This window comes from Pyrgilauda ruficollis, unplaced genomic scaffold, assembly GCF_017590135.1.
Source record: "Pyrgilauda ruficollis isolate IOZ18807 unplaced genomic scaffold, ASM1759013v1 scaffold58, whole genome shotgun sequence".
NCBI lineage: Eukaryota > Metazoa > Chordata > Aves > Passeriformes > Passeridae > Pyrgilauda > Pyrgilauda ruficollis.
Genome location: NW_024527488.1, coordinates 4200453 through 4208489, shown reverse-complemented (window position 1 = coordinate 4208489; position 8037 = coordinate 4200453).

The window sequence follows — 8037 nt, the reverse complement described above, 5'->3', positions numbered from 1 at the left end:
CCGGCCCTGCCGGCTCTCCCCGCCCGGCCCTGCCGGCCCTCTCCGCCCGGCCCTGCCGGCCCTCTCCGCCCGGCCCCGCGCTCCCGCGGCCGGCTGTGCGGCTGCGGCAAGCGGTGCCGCCTCGCCGCGGGAGCGGGGCACGGGGAAGCGGCAGCCGGCGCGGCAGGCAGGGAGATGCCCTCTCTCCCCCAAATTGCATCCTGTTCTCCCCTTCAGGTGGTTCCTTATCCACTCCGGGGCTCTGTGGCAGCGCGGGGCACAGTCGGCGGGGCGGTTCCGGTGGGTGTTTTCCAGAAAAATTGAAAAATTTCGTCAGAATGCCCTGGCTGCTCCCGCTGCCCGTTGGATGCGGACGGGGACCTCGCTGCCTTCCCTTCCCATGCAGAAGCGCCGCCGCTCACCTGCCCGTCCACTGCCGCCAGCTCCCGGCGCGGACAGCGGAGATCGTGCCTCTCCTGCCTGGGGGACCGCTGGATGCCCATAGGGAAGCGGCCGCTGCCCGGCACTGAACGCGACCCAGGGCAGCCCGGCTCTAGCCCTTCCCTCCCCGCCGCCGGAGCCCCCAGAGCGGACACCTCTCTTGCCTTCGAGGAACGCGGGCGAAACCCGGGAGACCGAGCCCGTCCGTGTCCGTGTCCGTGCCCGCCTCTGCGGGCCGGAGGAAGCCCCGGAGATAGGGGGGGACAACACATCCCCACGCTCGGGGCGCTCCCCACGGGCGCTCGAGGCGCGACACCCACGCGCGGCTCCTGCAGAGACGGCGTGATCCGGGGGGCAGCATCCACGCGGGAACATAGACATATTTATATCCATACACGTGTATACGCGCGGGGGAGCCGCCTCCCGCCCTCCCCGGGGGCCCGCAGCCCGGGGATCCGATCTGCCCCCGCGATTCCAAGCGCAGCCGGGTCTCCATTTTGGGTCTCCGAGCGGTGCCTGGGAAGCGGCAGGGATCCGCGGCAGCCCTGCCGCTAATGCCGAGTGACAAATCGCACTTAGGCGATACATGAACGAGAAAATGATTTATGGATTTTCACGACCGTCTGAGCCGATGAAGGCGACGTGAATTATCCATCCTAATGTGCAATATATCATTTTCTAATAACACTGGGTTGGCCCTAACGCTGTGCTCTGCTCCCTTCGATAGCATGTATCGATTCGGCACAGTCCGAGTGCCGGCTTTCCGCCGGACACGTACCTCCTGCAGCGCCAGCTGAGATCTGTGTATTTACCTCTTCCTAAAGCCCAGGGCTATGGACAGACCCCTGACACCGTGGCCTTTAGTTTTTCCATCTGGCATCATTTAATTTGGCAATTACTTTGCCGAATGAAGACTAATCTTTCGTATCACTGCGTTTCACTCTGTGCTGTGATTTGGAGATGGAAAGAGAGGATGCCAGGTTTGTAAATCCTCCGTGCTGATGGGAATGGCACCTGGGTGAGTCAAACCTTTCCCCCCTGCCAAATCCTCCTTGGCACCCCAAGTACAACAGGGCACTTTCTAACAGGGAGAACAGATGCTAAATCATACTTCTGCTCACACAGAGCTTCCCTGGCACATCCATTTACCAAATCTCAAGGAATATTTTAAAGACAAAATTTTTGCTTTTAACTCATACACAGTAGGAAGGTGAATCGTCCACACAAAACTGAATGCATGTGCATAAGAGGGGAAGAGTTGCCAGATCTGGAGGGTGCTCAGCCCCAGGTCCAGCATGTGCTGGTGCCCCAGGGCCAGGGCATCCCCTCTGCCCCAGCCAAGTTCTTTTGCCCTTCATCACAGAGTTGCAGTGAAGTCATGGTGACATAAACTATGAACAATCCCAATTATTTATCTAAATGGTTCCAAGTCTAAAATATCACTTTCACATTGAGAAGGACACGCAAGTTCTGGCCTTCCATGAGACAAAAAACCAGAGATGGGGAAGATGGAGATAAAGGATTAACACATTCATTTGGGGTAGGGCATTAGATAAGTGATTACTGGGGTAGGGGTGAGGAAATGCTTCATCTCTCATTAGCCAAGCACAGTTTTTCCATTGCTCAGTTTTTCCAATTGCCAGTTTAGTTAAGTCACCAAAATGGATGTTTGGGTTCTGTTTTATGTTCAGTCTTAGTTTCAGGCTGGGGAACACTGTGGCCTCTTTACTATCTGGATGTTAAAAACACATCAAGAATTGGCCTCCTTTGTCCCTCAAATGTCCTAGATTGCTATTTTTAATATGAATTATCTTGGTTAAAAAAAAACCCCAAAAACCAAAAAAAAAACAAAAACAAAAACACCCAAAAAACCAAAAAAAAAAACCAAAAACAAAAACAAAAAAAAACCAACCCCAAAACAAAACAAACCAAAACAAAAACAAACAATAATAAAAAAAAAACCAAAACAAAAAAAAAACAAAAAAAACCAAAAAAAACAAAAACAAAACACCAAACCCATGCAGGAAATTCTATCCTCAAGGAAATGACAGCTCATGGTACAGGAAAGATTGCTGGAATCAATGATAGGATTTGGATTGTAAATAAGAAACAAAAGATGCTACAGTTAGAAGAAGCCTGCTTCCTAAGAGGAAGATGTATATGTATTACTGATGGGGCCATAGGATGAAATCCTGCTTCAAAGCAAGGTCGATACAGAACAATTTCTCAAATTAACTGAGAGGCCTGGTTAAAGTATCAGAGGGGAAGGTTCACTGCCACCACTCCCTCAATGGATTTCTCTCTTAATTGCCAATGAGGAGACAAAACAGGAAGGCTAGACAATCTGGCTAATCAATAAAAAAAAAGCCTGTCTTCATGTTTGCCTCAGGAGCACTCCGTATGTCAGATCGATGTGGAAGCCACCAAAGTTCTTGCAGGGGTCACCAGTGATTAAGACATTTTCTGATGGTTTTTAAACAACCCCAGAGACAAGCACCTGCCACAAGGTTGAAGATATAAGCAGAGCTAGAGACACAATGTTAATCATCACCTTCACACTTCTGGGAGTGCTCCTGGTGATGAAAACAGCTCGTTGTATTTATGACCTCAGACAGCTGTTTTAATAAGTGATGATCAAATATGACTTCATTACATGCTCTGTACTCCGCCAGTCATCAGATATGATGGAGCCTCTCCAGAAGGTGCCAGCAGTCTAGAACAGAATGACAGTGAATGCATCCTACAGGAGTTTCTTAAGACCGGTTTCTGCTTCCTTTGCGTGCCCCCAAACATTCAATACACATTTCAGGGAGACTACTCAAGCGGCAAGAAGCTGTTCAGTGCGAAACAGTAGATTGGTACAGCCTGCTGCTATTATCCCTCCTTCTCCAGCTTTCAGAGTCTATCATAATGTTTATCACAAAGAGAAAAAAAATCCCAGCCTGTTTCAATGACTTGTGATTTTAGCTGATTCAAGTCTGCATTGAAATAAATAGAATAAAACTATTTTTTCCACAGTTAAGCTCTGAGTATTTTCTATCGGTCAGGACTTTTACAGTGTCCAGATAGAGCAGCAAGGCCCTAGTCACTTCAAAACAGTTGTTTCTGTATGCATGGCTTTACACTAACAATTGGCCTGATTCCTATAAGCTTGTCTCATGTTCCATTACTATTAACGTAATAGTCACAAATTTGGCAAATTTTAACTCCACTTTTATTGTCATGCTGCAGGTACATTATAAACAAATGAAAATTACTTTATACAAGGTGATCAGTCAAAAATACTGAATTTTATCTGTTTACTTGCAGAAAAGAGCTGACATATGTATCTAGCATCACAGAAGATATTTCTCAACAAAAGACTCTCCAATAAGGCAAATTACTTAGCTAGAACTTTCAGAAAGATAGTTTAATCCATATATAGAAACCTGGTACTGAATCAGATGAAAAGCAAAATATGATTGCATTGATCAGGAGAGGCATCATATTTTTTTTCTCTATAATTTTTTTATGGTATTGCTCAATCAGCTGCACCCATTTCCTTGAACTTCATCAAAATACAGTTGACCTGTATCTGAATTCAGCCAATGTTGCTAAGCTTGAATGATTACCAGAGCAAATGAGGACAAAAACTACAGTGGAAAACTCCAGTTGTTGGAGACTCTGTTAAGCTTCTTATAATGCACTCAAAGCCATAGGTAGATGTAGTTGCTTATGATAAAGAAAATTGCATTGTTGATTTTCTTTTCAACAGCAAGTTCAAACCTTGAACTAAATCACAATTTGTTTTGAGGTTCAGCTTAAAAGCAGTAGTTCAAATACAAAACTTCTATTCTTGAAGTAGTTGAAGTAGTTCAAATACAAAACTTCTATTCTTAGACATAACACTCTAGTGCTTGACAGAATAAATACAAAAAAGCCCTAAACTCTAGATTGTTTGCCCAGAAGAATTTGCATTCTTGGGCCTCAGTGTTCCATGTATATATTATTTCCAGCATAATTCTATCATCTGAGTCATCGTGCCAACTATGCAGCAGATAACAATAGCACCAACTAGGAAGGAAAAGGAACAAGATGACAAAAATGATGTTATAATTATATAGTCACTTAGGAAGAGTGTGCACATCTGTATTTTTGTACCTATCCTAGGTGGAGCTACTTGCACTACCAATATTCAAGACTGTATTTTTTGAATCTTCCCTTGGTAAGATCATATGCTCAGGTGCTCGTTTTTTCTCCTAAAATTGCATCTGTCTAGGGAAAATTTTCCATAGTTTTATCCACCTTCAGTATTGAAGCAGTTCCACTTGGAAAGCAGTTTAGTCTCTTATGAGGCAATGATCACAAATTTTTTTTTTTTTTTTGTCTGTGCTAAAAATATTGCAATACTCAATTCAAAATCTTACCACCTCCACATTTTGGAATAGTGACTTTAGCAGATGGAGGTCTCAGGAGTACTTGTTGCCATTCTCAGGAAGAGACACCAAAGGGATAAGTCCTCAAAACTTCTTCCACAGAAGCTGTTCCTTGAAACACTTCCACACTCTCAAAAATTTATAAGTTGGTCTTTGAAAAATCTGTGCTAGACACTTCCTCTCATAACTGCTTAGTGGCTGGACTGTGTGACAGAAACTGGGCAAGTTCATGTGTTCCACACAATTGCTGTGGAGGATGAACAGAATTTTTCTCAGAATAATTATTTCCAGGGTTCTGCAGAGCTGGATGTAAATCTGAAGCATGTGCACACCTACCCATACACTTGCTATACGGAAGCAGGAGAAAGTGGAAAAGGAAAAACATCACTATAGAACAACATAGAATAGCAGAAAAAGGTGATCAAAATTACTAAAGGATAGGGAATTGGCTATAAAAGTATAACTGCAGCAAAACAAATGGTAAGAGAGGAAAATTAAACAAAAACAAAGCAAAACAAAAAACCCAATCCGACCAACCAACCAAACAAAACCCTCCACAATTTAGGCTTAAAAGCAAAACCAATCAGGCTGTAACCACAAAGCTAAATGCCCTACCAGACTTTTCAGCAACTTCCTAAGTTCCTGCAGCCTAACAACAGCACAGGTTGGTTTCCTTTCCCTTTTCATTAGCAGGCTTTGCACATGCATATGGAAAAGCTCCTAACTGTGAGCTGTTACTTAATTAGGTGAAGTAGGAGTAGTCTGTGCTATAGATTTCAGTGGTCCACACTCTATTCATTATGCAAGTTGGGGCCTGATGTTGCTACAATTACAGTTTTTCAATTAAAAATCAAACCAGAAGATTGTCTCCCTCACCAGAAGTCTGTGCAGCAGTGGGATCTCCAGAGGCTGAGCCAGCCTGGCTGCTGCTGCCTCACGGAGCTGCAAGGTTGCTCTGCTCAGCAGGATCTCACAGCTACAGGGCACAGGGACAATACACTTCGCTCAGCAAAACTTTGGAAACATGATTAGCAAAGTATGGAAGTTGCATAAGCGGACTTGGGAAATGTTGGATTTCAAAGTTCCTGATGTTGTTGCTTCTAGTGAGCCTGTAAATCACGGTGATCTGTTACTAAAAGATCCCTGTTTTCTGCCTGTCAATCATGCACTTTGTGCATTGGAATGAGGCACTCAAAAGGTACCCAGCTTGTATTCTGGGACAAGATCTTTCCCAAGAAATCTTCTGTTGTTTGATCAGTGCACACCATGAACAGAGGTGCTGAACCAGAGCTGGCTCATACCTGCAGCACTCTCGCTTCTGGAACAGTATCCAGTGCAGAAGGAAGGAAAGGAAAGATCCTGCAGCTGAGGATATTGAATGCTCTGTGCTTAACCTGTGTGTTACCATGTGTAACACATGCCCTGTTTCCTTGGTTTTAAGAAAGGTTGTAACAGTGTTGTCTATCGGTTTCTTTGGGTCTGGACTGAAGGCACTTTAGAAGGTAGTTTCATGTTCGGACTCAGGTGTTTATTATTTCTTATCAGTGAAACAGTCTCACAACCATGGGTTCGGCAGCAAGGCACAAAATGGCTAACAATCTCTTTTTACAAGGTTGTTTAAGACGAAACTAACCAATTAAGAACTGACACCTAGATTATTTTCCCTTTTAACCCAATAACTGATCCCAAAGAGCCCATGCTGCAGACTTTTCTGCCCAAATACAAAATGCCACCCAAACCCATGAAGAAGAAGGAAGAAGCATGAAGAAACTCAGGATGACACCCTGTGCCCTCCATCTTGCTTCCATCCACAACACACAAAAAATCCCAAAACCTAAATTTCTCACCAAGTGATACACCTACACTACTCTCTATAATCTATTTCACACATCTGTGGATTCTAGTCTATCTTGAAGTCTAGGAAACTTTCTCCATGAATGAGGGTCAAAGTCAGTGCTCCCCTGGGGGTCAGGGCACCCCAGAGCAGACAAAGAAATATTCCTGGTGCCCTGGGTTTCCACAGTTGCCAAATGTATTTTGTCATGAATGGAGGAATACTTGGGAAGAACTTCGGCATGGTGACAAGAGCTCTGGAGGTGATTATGATTTTAGAGGAAGTGGAGGGTTGGCACAATGTGCTCTGAAGAAGTCTGCAGCCACATGTGACTGTCTCCTCACATGCCCACAACAAGCTGCTGAAACACACCTGCTTCCTTTAATACTGGTGTTTTCTCATTTTGCAGGCTTTGCTATGCAAATCTTTTTGAAGTAACACATGCATATACAATCGTATGCATATGCTTACATGCAATTACATGAACCTTGATGTCGAGCTTGGAGAGGAATGATAGTTCTGCAAGATGTGCAAGTCAGGGGAAAGGGGAATGTAGCTGCAACCAAGTTCAGCGGGAGCAATGGCCAGCACAAACCCGATCCTCCCTCTAGCGAGAGTCTTTTCAATGCGCTTCTGAGCTCACAGGAGAGGCCACTCGAGACAGCAAAATGTTACCCCCATGACTGGGAGGGTCACCCTGCTCAGCTCAGAGCTGGCTGCTCCTCCTGGCTGCCAAGGAGGGGTGCAGGGCAGGGCTGCTGCGGGGAGGGAGGGCATTATTTCCCCAAGAGCAGCTTTTTGCACTCACGGAAAGCTGCAGCAGCTGCTGCTTAAGAGGGAATGGTCCGGCAAATCCTGCAGCCGTGGGAGGCAGCAGCTGGATTGCAAACAAGCCGTGTGATGTCCACGCAGAAAGAGGAGCTGTGCTTATTACAAATCAAAGCAGAGGTGCAGCGTGTTGTCCCGTGGTAATCTGCCCTGCTGTGCAGTCAGGAGGGGAGTGTCTGTCTCCAGAAGGCTGAGAGCTGACTTCAAGAAGTGATCAGTTGGGAAAAAATATCACATAGGCACTGTGAAAACTCTGTGTGAGCTAAGCACGAAAGTAATGAGGTTTGCAGGAAAGGGAGGGAAAAGGAAGTGAAGACAGGAAGGACTCAAGTTGTGGGAAGTGTTAAATAGAAGAATGAGCCATGTAAATGTGATTTAGGGTAGAGTGGGAAGATGTCAGAAATGTTGTAGGAAGGCTTGGATTTTCTTAGGTCTGAAAAGCATTTGAGAGTTTGCTGGCTTTCAGTGCTTCTTAGATTTCCCTGTAATTGGGGGAAACTTGGTGAAAGAGGATCATTTCTTCCTGTAAAAGGCAGTGTC